At 50.6% G+C, this 11,600-nt stretch overlaps 1 long non-coding RNA gene across 1 annotated transcript; it reads left to right on the top strand.

The window, feature by feature from the left end:
- The first annotated feature begins 7,458 nt into the window (after positions 1–7,458).
- On the top strand, positions 7,459–7,977 carry LOC140916534 (uncharacterized). The gene is made up of 2 exons (XR_012160543.1): positions 7,459–7,558; positions 7,651–7,977. It is a non-coding gene; the product is annotated as an uncharacterized lncRNA (long non-coding RNA).
- The last annotated feature ends 3,623 nt before the right edge of the window (positions 7,978–11,600 follow it).

The raw sequence follows: 11,600 nt of genomic DNA, 5'->3' as shown, positions 1-11,600 counted from the left end.
GCAGCCCCCCTCAAACACCGGCTTGATTGGGGGCGGCGATGGGAAGATAGCAGCCCCTGGTAAGTCGGGACTGGGAAATACAGAGGCCGCTCCCTGGGGGCTATCCTCTAGGAGCGAGGAGATGACAGCCTCAGGGGCAGCAATGATATCACGGGAGGCAGAGGGGGCGGGGACGGGGTTGACATCGGGGGCAGGGCAGGGATCCAGAGTAGGAGCAAGGCAGGGGTCGGGTGCAGAGTCAGGGAGAGGGGCAAAGGCAGGCTGCTGGGAAATGGCCCCTCTCGATCGAACTCAGGGACCTGGGGGCGGGGAAGAGGATCCTCCGTTACGCTGGGATCCGGCACGACAGCCGGCGTAGTAGCCACAGCATCTTCAGTGGGGTCCCTGCCCGGGAAGGAGGTCGGTCGCCCCACGCCCATGAGGGACAGCCCATGGGGCTCGGGTCCCAGCCGTACGGCACCGGCGGTCGCCTCGGTGGGCTCAGCGGCCAACAGGAGGGTGCCACCCGTGGCCGGGTAAATGGAGGAGCCCAGGGAACCCTCAGAGGCGGGAGCAGAAGCAGCGGTTAGGGGGAGGGAGCATGGAGAAGGCGGGGCTGGGGTGATGTCGCTCAGATCAAGGCCCGCTGGCAGAGGGTCGTCCTCCCGCTGGGTGACCAGGGTCAGACCCAGGGCCTCGATCTCCTTGTAAATGGACAGGAGCTCTCCTTCCACCACCCCGGAGGTCTCCCCGCCAGTGCCCGAAGTGACGCTTGCCCCGGGGCTCACAGGGGCTCCGGATGGTAAAGGGGCAGAAGGGGCTCCATCAGGGGCCTTGGAGGGAAGGGACTCCAATGGAGGGACGGTACTGCCCTCCCGTGCTGCCACGTTTTCCCCAGCCGGTACCAGGGGATGGCATGCGCCCGCTGGCAAGGCAGAGGGATCGGCATCGGCGCCCCCCTTTCTGGTCTTCCGGGGGGCTTCCGCATTGGTGGAAAGGAGTGGAGCTCGAGCCTTCCGCTTGCCCCGCTTCCCCTGGACTAGGGCCCAGCCCTCCATGGCATCATCGGGGGGCCGGCTAACAGGGGTCGGGTCGGGGGGCGGGGACGATGGCTTCAGGGACCTTGGGAGGCAGCGGTGGGGCGGCATGAGAGGGGGAAGATTCCCCCTGGGGTAGGCCCTCTCCCATGCTTGGCGGTATCCCTGCCGCACCCTCCTCTAGGGGCCCTGCCAGATTGCAGGCAGCAAAGGCGGGGCTCTCCCGCTTGTCTGGGCGTGCTGCAGGGAGCGCCCCTTGGGCCCGAGCGGGAGCAGTGGTGGACTGAGTAGTAGGAGGGACGGCTTCGGGCGCCGGGCAGCCAGGGGCGCCGGCGATGACGGGGCCGGCAGCCTGCCGGGGTTCGGGGGTCCCGGATGCCTCTCTGTGCCGGGCCAAGGGGCAGTCCCTCTGGATGTGCCCCATTGCCCGGAAGAGGTAGCACCGGGCCTCCCCCGAGGAATAGTGCACCCGGTAATGGGCCCCCTGGTAGGGGAACAAAAATGACCCCTCAAGCACCTCTCCGTCCCTCACCGCCGGTGGCAGTTGCAGCTGCACTTGCCGGCGGAACGAGAGGACGTGACGGAGGGCGGGGTCCTTGCAGCCCAGGGAGAGAGGGCTCAGGACGGAGATGGGCTTCCCCAGGGTCGAAAGGGCGGGCAACAGGGCAGCATTGGGAAGGAAGGGAGGGACGGAGGTCAGGACCAGGCGGACGCCCAGGTCGTCCAGCGGCTCGAGGGGGACGAACACGCCCCCCACCGCCAGGCCCTTCTCCACCGCCTCCTGGGCGGCGGCCTCCGACGCCAGGAAGAAGACCACCTTCCCAGACATCTTGGAGGCCGCCACAATGGCCGTGGGCCCCACCACCCTCGCCAACGCCCGCACGTACGTCTCCATGTGGGGCGAGGCGGGCACCAGGAGGCAACGGACGCCGTGCTTCCTGGTCATGTTGGGAAAGGGGCCCCGGCCGCTATAGCTGGTAGCGGAGGCGGCGGGCGGGAGAGATGATGTAGCAGCAGGCGGGGGGGGCTGCCGCCACCTGGGCGTACGCCCTGGGGGCTGGGGGAGGGGCACCCGCAGAGCCGGTGGAAGGAGCAGCGGGGCGGGAGGCCGCGGCCGGTGGCAGGGCCGCAGCAGTGAGGGCAGTCCCTGCCATGGAGGGCCTGGGCTTCTTCGCAGGGTCCTTCCCCTTCTTCCTACCCCGGCCCTTCCCGCCGGCTGGGCGGACTCCCCCAGAATCTAAGGGGGGGAGGAACATGGCAGCAATGGAGGTCACCCCGGTGCCCGCCGCTGCCGGCGCCCCGGCGGGGGCGGTAACAGGTGGTTTGGCAGCGGCGGCTGAGGTAGAGGCTTGGGGGGCTGACGGAGGGGCAGGAGGGGGAGGGCTAACGAGGGCTGTTGGAGGGGCCCCCCCGTCGTATCCCCCGCCATAATGAGCAGGGAGGGAGGGAAGGACACCAGAAGGAGAAGAGGAAGGGTGAGGCAGGTCAACCACTCCTCCCCGCTAGGCTGCAGGCAGGGGAGGAGGGCGCCAAAGGGGATGGGCTGGACAGGGGGGCTTGGGAGGGCTTGTGGGGGACAGTCACCGACTCAGAGTAAAACAAAAAACCGGCTCCTCTAGTTGCACTGGGGGAGGGGGGGGTCAGAACAACAGTCGGGGGGTGCGGTGAGGTCGGGGCAAACTCAAACAGGGGAAGGGCACAAGTGGGAGGGGGCATGGGCGCACTGAATAAGGGCCAATCGGGGCAGGGCTATCACATGGGGAGGGGGGAGTGTTGTACCAATAAAATAAAAACCAGCAGGATCTTATTAAAGGGAAAAGGCAAAATACCACATTTATTGTAAATACAGAAAGAATCATAGTAAGCAGTTAGTTATAGCTATAACATTCCATTCAATCTCATATTTATTCACACATTCATTCATACAAACACACACCCACACACATACAGGTTCTGCAAGGTTGTTATCATAGTTACCAGCCTTAGAGTTGCTCATGCCAAGCCACTGGCCAGGTGGCCTGGACATGAGGAGGGAGCAGGGCCTTGTCAGATGCTCATCTGATGCTCCTGGAAGTTGGTTTGCAGAATCAGACCCCAAAGTTCTCACTTTTTAGAGTCTATTTTTATAGGAATTTCTTCCTATGCCAGTCTATGGGAATTGCTCCATCATGCTGCCGCTGAATCAATCAGCAGATAGCACATTCCTGACGGCTCCAAGATGTTATCTTGTTCTTTGGTTCTCCCATTCTTGAGGCTGTTGGGTGGATTCCAGTCTGCCCTCCGGGGGGCGGGGGGGGGGTCCTCTGGTTATTTCCACTTGACGCCCTCTTCAGCCGATGGACACTGGATTCCTAGGCTGGCACCTCCCTGATCATTCAGTTATTATCCACACCAAGCATCCATCCACATACATCCTCTATCTCTATTTTAATCACAATTGTTAATACAACAAAAGGGCGGGGAGTCTCTGGGTGCTGTTTCTGTTGTTAGAGTATTGTTTTGAGTCTCTCTCTCTGTGAACTGCTTTGAGAACAGACTCTGTCTTAGAATGTACTAACACAATTAGCAGCTTGCAAGTTTCACACGTAGAGGGAGAGAAACAGTACCAAAAACCAAGAGACCTCTTAATTAGTAATACCCTGGAATTTAAACTCTGGGGAATCAAACTCATTTGTGATTTTAATACAGAACTTCTTTAATATGATCCAACATAATCCCCCTTTTGACACTAAGATTTATAATCGTCAGTGTCACTTTCTATGTAGCCTATTCAAGAGAAAGTACTGTGAGGCAATTTGAGTTTGTGATTCCAATTCATGCCACATACATGATCCTAGTGATGTATCTTTACTACAAGGTTCTGGGGCAACAGGCAAGGTGAGGCACACCCACTTTTGAGGAGTCCATTCAGTACAACCTCTAGTGTCCAATAGCTTCCCTCCCTCCCCAGCCCACTGGCTCAAGGTCCAGGGTAGCCAAAAGGATCCCATGTGTAATATGGGGAGTGGGTTAACCTTCAATACCTTTGCCTCCAGGGACTGTTGGTGTGCAATTTTGACAACAATTTCTCCCATTAACAAGTCTGGTTTACAATAGTGGAAACATATTGCATCCATTCATATTGATAAGTGTCAAACAATGATCTCTTTCTTTTTTAACAAATGCATCAAACCCTTAATATTTCCCAATAGGACCCAGAACATTTTGTGTTCCAAAGTAGCTAGTGCAAGTATCTGCATTTCAGTGCATCCCATAGTTATGGCTGTGTAGTTTCCTATTTCTAATATATTTTTTTTCTTATGGATAAGCCATGTGGTAGTATTAAGCCATTACTAAAGATTCCATTGGCCTTTTAGGTTACCCAGACCAATTTGGACCAAGTCTACATTGGCATGTACTTGTTTTTGTATCAGGCTGTCCTGTAGCTGGGACAGAAAGCTTAATTTATTTTTAAGTTCCTGCAGGTCTTCAGTATCTTTTTTTTTTTAAACACACAACAGTGCTAGCAACAACACAAAACACAAGACAAAACATAGAACACAGAACACAATTTCTATTGTGACAGTAGATTCATGGTATTGGGTTGCTTTTCAGCTGGCAGCTTTTCCTGATTTTCTGAAAGACAAAAAGAACATGTTTCTACCCCTTTTGGGGTGGCAGATTATTGCTTAAAATATTTCTTTTACAAATACCCTTGCTGATTGCAGGCAAAACAGAGAAATTGCCCCCATATTTTCCTGTTTTTGTTCTATAGGCAGGCCAGGTTTCAAAGGCTTTTATCTTTTAAGGGTTATGGGGAAATTATCCCACTGTTTAGTCATTAAATCCCTGAGTTTTCCTTCTTATACAGCAGACCAAGTTTATAATGTTTTTCCTGCTGTGTTAAGCTTTAAGTTGTATTTACAGGTAATAACTGAGAAGCATCATTACCATACGACCTTAAAGGATTTTTCCAAAAATCATACACACTATACGTTGTTACAGGGATACTTATTATCATTAAATGTATTAAAATTATCTTGTTATCCCATGCCTTTTATTTAGACAATTTGTTTGCTGACCAGGTATGTCCTTTATCTGCAGCTCCTTTGTGCTGCTAGTTCTTTCCTTCCTTTATCATTTAGGTAATTTGCATTTTCACAGAAACTTCCTTCTTTTGGATTTAAAGCCATCAGCAGCTCAGAGACTCTATCTTAAAAGGGACACAATCAACTTTCACCAGAGTTTTGATTACTTTTAACTTCTGCTTCCAAAACACACAGCAATCTGAAAAAGAAAACCCAACCTATTGTGGCTCCCTTTGGAGCCCTAATAGCATTTTAATTAAGTAGCATGGTATGTTTGCATTTCTTTTGCCCCTTCTACAATATACCCAGCACATGTTCTGGGGCAAATGCACATTTCTTCCATAGTTTAACTTCTATAACATTATCCAGATCCATTTTTACATAAGGTGTCACTATTTCTTTTTTTTGCTTACAGAGTTTTCATGTACCTTTATCAAAGTGACAGTCTGATTACTCAGAGCCATTTTAAGACTCAGTGTTTCTAACATTACTTCTTTTTGTTTTGTGCACCTCACCCCTGCTGTTGCTTCAGAGAGGCACTGTCTTTTTTTATTTTTTTTTTTTACTACAACTCTCATCTGCTATTTTGTTACAAAAACAAACAAACAAAAAACAAACAAAAAGAATCCAAATTTTTTTTTTTATATATTCTCCTGATTTTGACTGCCCTGCTGCAGCCACAACTTAAAAACATTTTAAATTTTGTAAAGCATTGAGTTACCTTTTAAGGGTTAAATGCCAAATCCCAAAGCCAAACAACACTAATTACCTGTGTCTAGCAAAAAGGTCTGTCAGTTATGCAACTTTGAATTAAAGAGTCAAATGGATTTTTAGTGGCATTAACAAAAACAAAACTAACTGGTCCTTAGAACTTTACATATTTACACACACACAGACAGATACATACACATTTTCTTTTCCTTCAACATCCCTTCCACACTGCTCTGTTTTTTACATCTTACATTCCCTTTATACATTTGACGCAGTTAAGTTCCAATAGAACCCTCTTATGTTCTTTTAGCAAATTTGACTAAATTGTCCAGTCAAATGATTTTAATCAGATAGTTTATTTTTGCCTGGCTAATTTACAGACATTCCTTTGGAAAAGGGCCCATTTTTCTTTCAGAATGGCTGCAAAGAAACCAAGAATGCTCTAACACTTTTCCTTTTTAACATTTTCGGTTAAAAGTTGTTTGGGTGAAATACAAAGTTTAACTGCTTAATTCCCTCCAGCCTCTGCAGAGTTAACTTTTTTTTTTTTTACTCTCTTTTCTCTTTGTAATTATGCCTGGGGGTGCCGTACATAGGACCTTCTCCCCCTTTACCTGCCTCCCTCCAGCCTCTGCAGAGTTAACTTTTTCACTCTTTTTGTATTCCTGGAGTGCCTCTTTCACTATTTTCAGCTGGCTTTGGATATTTGTAGCCAGCACCTTCCAATTGTCTGCTCCCTTTTCCATTTGTGCCTTTTCCTCTTTACATGAAGACAAGCGGAGGGAAGAATCCTTACATGCCTCCCACAACAACCAAATTGCTGCTGCATCTCTTTTGGCAGCACTAGAAGGTTTGTATATGAGGATATACTGAGCCAAACTATCCTCTAGGTCCGAAATAGTGCAGACATCAGCTAGGCCTTGTTTAGTCCAAGGACTGTGCCCAAATTTTTGAAGGATTTGTTTAAAAGGTGTAATTTCTTTAACAAAAGGTGAGGTTGGAGTTCCTTCTGACTCCATTCCTCCTTCTAGTACTGGCTTACCCTGTTTTCTTTTAAACATCTTAACATGGATATTTCAATCTCTTTGTCACTGCTGGTATTACTTAGCAAGTGACACAGCCTAGATTCTGAAATCATAGCTTAATCTATGCGTTTTTCCCCTGCTACCTTCCCGGAGGCCAGCAGGTCCCCTGCTACCTTCCCAGAGGCCAGCAGGTCCAGTTAACCTATTTCTCCCTGCTACCTTCTCGGAGGCCAGCAGGTCTGGTTAACCTGTTTCTCCCTGCTACCTTCTCGGAGGCCAGCAGGTCTAGTTTAATCTGTTTTCCCTGCTGCCTTCTCGGAGGCCAGCAGGTCCCCTGCTACCTTCTCGGAGGCCAGCAGGTCTAGTTTAATCTGTTTTCCCTACTACCTTCTCGGAGGCCAGCAGGTCCCCTGCTACCTTCTCGGAGGCCAGCAGGTCTGGTTTAATCTGTTTTTCCTGCTACCTTCTTGGAGGCCAGCAGGTCCCCTGCTACCTTCTCGGAGGCCAGCAGGTCTGGTTTAATCTGTTTTCCCTACTACCTTCTCGGAGGCCAGCAGGTCCCCTGCTACCTTCTCGGAGGCCAGCAGGTCTGGTTTAATCTGTTTTCCCTACTACCTTCTCGGAGGCCAGCAGGTCTCCTGCTACCTTCTCGGAGGCCAGCAGGTCTGGTTTAATCTGTTTTTCCTGCTACCTTCTCGGAGGCCAGCAGGTCCCCTGCTACCTTCTCGGAGGCCAGCAGGTCTGGTTTAATCTGTTTTTCCTGCTACCTTCTCGGAGGCCAGCAGGTCTGGTTTAATCTGTTTTTCCTGCTACCTTCTCGGAGGCCAGCAGGTCTGGTTAACCTAATAGAAATGCCTAGCTCACTAGAGCTGGCGGTGTGCACACCAATATTTACAATAACTGAGGTTTTTTACCAATATTCCCCCTTTCGCAATTCTCCACCAAAATGTTGTACCAATAAAATAAAAACCAGCAGGATCTTATTAAAGGGAAAAGGCAAAATACCACATTTATTGTAAATACAGAAAGAATCATAGTAAGCAGTTAGTTATAGCTATAACATTCCATTCAATCTCATATTTATTCACACATTCATTCATACAAACACACACCCACACACATACAGGTTCTGCAAGGTTGTTATCATAGTTACCAGCCTTAGAGTTGCTCATGCCAAGCCACTGGCCAGGTGGCCTGGACATGAGGAGGGAGCAGGGCCTTGTCAGATGCTCATCTGATGCTCCTGGAAGTTGGTTTGCAGAATCAGACCCCAAAGTTCTCACTTTTTAGAGTCTATTTTTATAGGAATTTCTTCCCATGCCAGTCTATGGGAATTGCTCCATCATGCTGCCGCTGAATCAATCAGCAGATAGCACATTCCTGACGGCTCCAAGATGTTATCTTGTTCTTTGGTTCTCCCATTCTTGAGGCTGTTGGGTGGATTCCAGTCTGCCCTCCGGGGGGCGGGGGGGGGGGGGTCCTCTGGTTATTTCCACTTGACGCCCTCTTCAGCCGATGGACACTGGATTCCTAGGCTGGCACCTCCCTGATCATTCAGTTATTATCCACACCAAGCATCCATCCACATACATCCTCTATCTCTATTTTAATCACAATTGTTACTACAACAAAAGGGTGGGGAGTCTCTGGGTGCTGTTTCTGTTGTTAGAGTATTGTTTTGAGTCTCTCTCTCTGTGAACTGCTTTGAGAACAGACTCTGTCTTAGAATGTACTAACACAATTAGCAGCTTGCAAGTTTCACACGTAGAGGGAGAGAAACAGTACCAAAAACCAAGAGACCTCTTAATTAGTAATACCCTGGAATTTAAACTCTGGGGAATCAAACTCATTTGTGATTTTAATACAGAACTTCTTTAATATGATCCAACAGGAGAACCAGGCTGGAGGCAGGACAGGGAACCTAGGGGCTGGCTTCAGAGGCAAGGGCGGGGCAGGCAAACACACTGAAGCCAGCGAGGTGCTGGGGTAAAGAGGAGGGCAGAAAGGCTGCAAGGGGAAAATGGGGCAGGGAGCCAGGGACAAAGCTGGGGGCTGGTAAGGGGGGGTCAGTCCAGGATGGGGCAGGGGGCACGTGCGCCCACGTGCGCTTGTGAAAGAAAGTCAATGCGGGCTGGCTGCTGCTGCAGGCCCCAAAGGTGGTGAAAGGGGCAGCAGGCCCAGCAGGCAGTGGAATCCCAGAAGCAGGAGCTTAAGGCAGATGGTGAGTGTCCGCTGGGGGTGGTGGAGGGGGCAGCGTCGACAGTGGTGGTGGGGAGGGTTGGGGGGGGCACGCTGATGGACTAGGGGGCAGGCTCCACGCCACACCCCTGTGTCCCCGCAAACACAGTCAAAACCCACACCACAAGAGCATAGTCCAAAAGTTACTCAGCCTTCAGGCCCCCTCCACAGTGGTCTGCAGAGCAGTGGTGGCCGGTGGAGTAGACGGCAAATATACTGGCCACTGGATAAGCAGTTTTCTGTTCCCTGACTGACCAAAGCAGGGGCTGCTCCAGGCTAATGAGAACACCTGACTCCAATTAACCTGAAAAGAGTCAGATGAGGCCATTAAACTAATGTGAGCACCTGACTCTAATTAAGGCCTCTCTGATAATATAAAAGGGCTCACTCCAGTCTGGCAGAGAGGAGTGGAAATATGGTTGAAGGGCTGGTTAATGAAGATACCCTCAAGTCATTGGTAAGAGAGAAGCAGGAGAGCTGTGGGCAAGTGGCCCATGGAAATGTAGCAACTCTGGCAGTAAAAGGTTGGCTGCCAACAGCTGCTACCATTAGGGTCCCTGGGCTGGAACCCGGAGTAGAGGGCGGGCCTGGTTTCCCTCCTCCCCCCCCCCCCCCAACCCACCACTACAGAAACACCTCCTGGGAGGGGAAAAGAGGCACCTGTCAGGACAGGAGGCTAAACTGTTTTGGCATGAGGCTGTAGGAGCAACAGAGACTGTGGGAATTCTCTCACCAATCTCCATTGCTGGCTTATGATGAAAAGGGCTCAGTAGGCTGTATCCCTGGCCCTTGAGAGAGAGAAGGGCTACATGGAGGGTTGCAGTGAGCCTCTGAAGCTAGCATAAACTGCCTGGAAGCGTGAGACCCACAGGGACAAGGTCGGAGCTCTGCCACGGTATGCAATATGAACCTGCTTCAAAAACCATAGAAGTCAGTGGCAGTCTTTCCATGGTCCAGTCCTGTATCTATTCATGATTTCTGCTACTGGGATCTCTATCCCTACTGAGCGTGATTCTCTTGACTCGGAGGCTAGGTCGAAGATTTGCTTGAGGAAAGAAGTTCTTAGACCTTCAAATGATGGAGTTCAGCTTTCCTCTGGGTCTGTCCCCGCTAGTTCATCTCCATCCCTCAGGGATCTGCAGAGGGATGTCAGTGAAGGACAAGGCAAGGTTGCTTACTAAGTCATGGGATTTACTGGAATATATTGGTTGAAATTTTCAAAGCCATCTAGGGGATGTAGGTGTCTCCCATGTCATGTCGCCCATTCATTTCAATGTAGTGTTAATTTGAATGGAAGGTTTGTGTCTATATCCCCTGGATGGCTTTGAAAATCTCAGCCATAGTCCCTGCAGATGCACTCCGATCTCTTCCCACCTTCCTTCTCCTTTGGAACACGTTAATAGTCATTTTCATGCGGGTGGAGAGGAGCTGAGTGATGGTGGTGGGCTGGTTTCTAGAATACTTGTGGGTGGGTTACATCTGCATACAACTAGGGCTTTTTCTCTCCTAGGAAAGAACCTCTGGCCCTGAGCCAAAGGCCTGGTGCAGCTCTGTACAGTATTGGTCTCCAGAGGCAAAATTAATGAGCCACAGTTACTTGGGGCCAAATTCGGACACCCTTACTCCCATGCAGCACACCTTCCTGTAGTAGGGCTGCCTGTGTCATAAGCCACAAGAAATGCAGGAGGCAGGCAGCATTGTAGGTAGGAGATCTGTACTAAGTGAGCTGAGAGGCCACTGTTATATCTGTGGGTCTGCTGCTTAGTGGGAGCAGCCTAGACCAGGCTTGCTTCCCTCAGCCCCAGTGTCACATCAAACTAGGACCCACCTGACCCTCTCTCTCCAGTTCCACTCATCAACTACAGACGCTCCCTGACTTACACAATCATTCTGTTCCGGAAAGCCTTGCGTAACTTGAATTTTGTGTAAGTAGGAAACTTATACCCGTATGTTATGCAAAAATTTCCGCAACTCGAAAATCCAATTTCTAGCTTATGGAACTTTTTCCAGGTTTCGGAGTAACAGTCGTGTTAGTCTGTATTTGCAAAAAGAAAAGGAGTACTTGTGGCACCTTAGAGACTAACCAATTTATTTGAGCATGAGCTTTTATGAGCTACAGCTCACTTCATCGGATGCATAAGTCGGGTGTTGCGTAACCCGTGGAGCTTCTGTACATTTCTCCCATTTTATAAACCAATTAATAACAAATAATGAACTAACTCCGAATGCCACAAAGCACCCACATGCTAGAAGCTACTAGCAGTGGCGGATTAGCCACTGGGCCAACGGGGCCAGTGCTCTGGGGCCCCAGCCAATTGGTGGGCCCTGGAAACATGGGCACCCCCCATACACTGACCTCACTCTGTGGCAGGAGCCCCAGGTGGGCGGCGCTGGGTAGGGAGGATTCCCTGCATCCCAACCCCACGCCCTGGCAAGAGCACCAGACGGGCAGAGCCCCGGCCATCCCGTAGAGCTAGGGCCAGGAACAGGGCCATGGCTCTGGGAGGGGAGGATGTAGACAAGAGTAAGGGGGCTGAGGCTGG

This window comes from Lepidochelys kempii, chromosome 8 (assembly GCF_965140265.1).
Source record: "Lepidochelys kempii isolate rLepKem1 chromosome 8, rLepKem1.hap2, whole genome shotgun sequence".
In the NCBI taxonomy this organism is placed as follows: domain Eukaryota; kingdom Metazoa; phylum Chordata; order Testudines; family Cheloniidae; genus Lepidochelys; species Lepidochelys kempii.
This window is presented reverse-complemented; position numbering and strand designations above follow the sequence as displayed.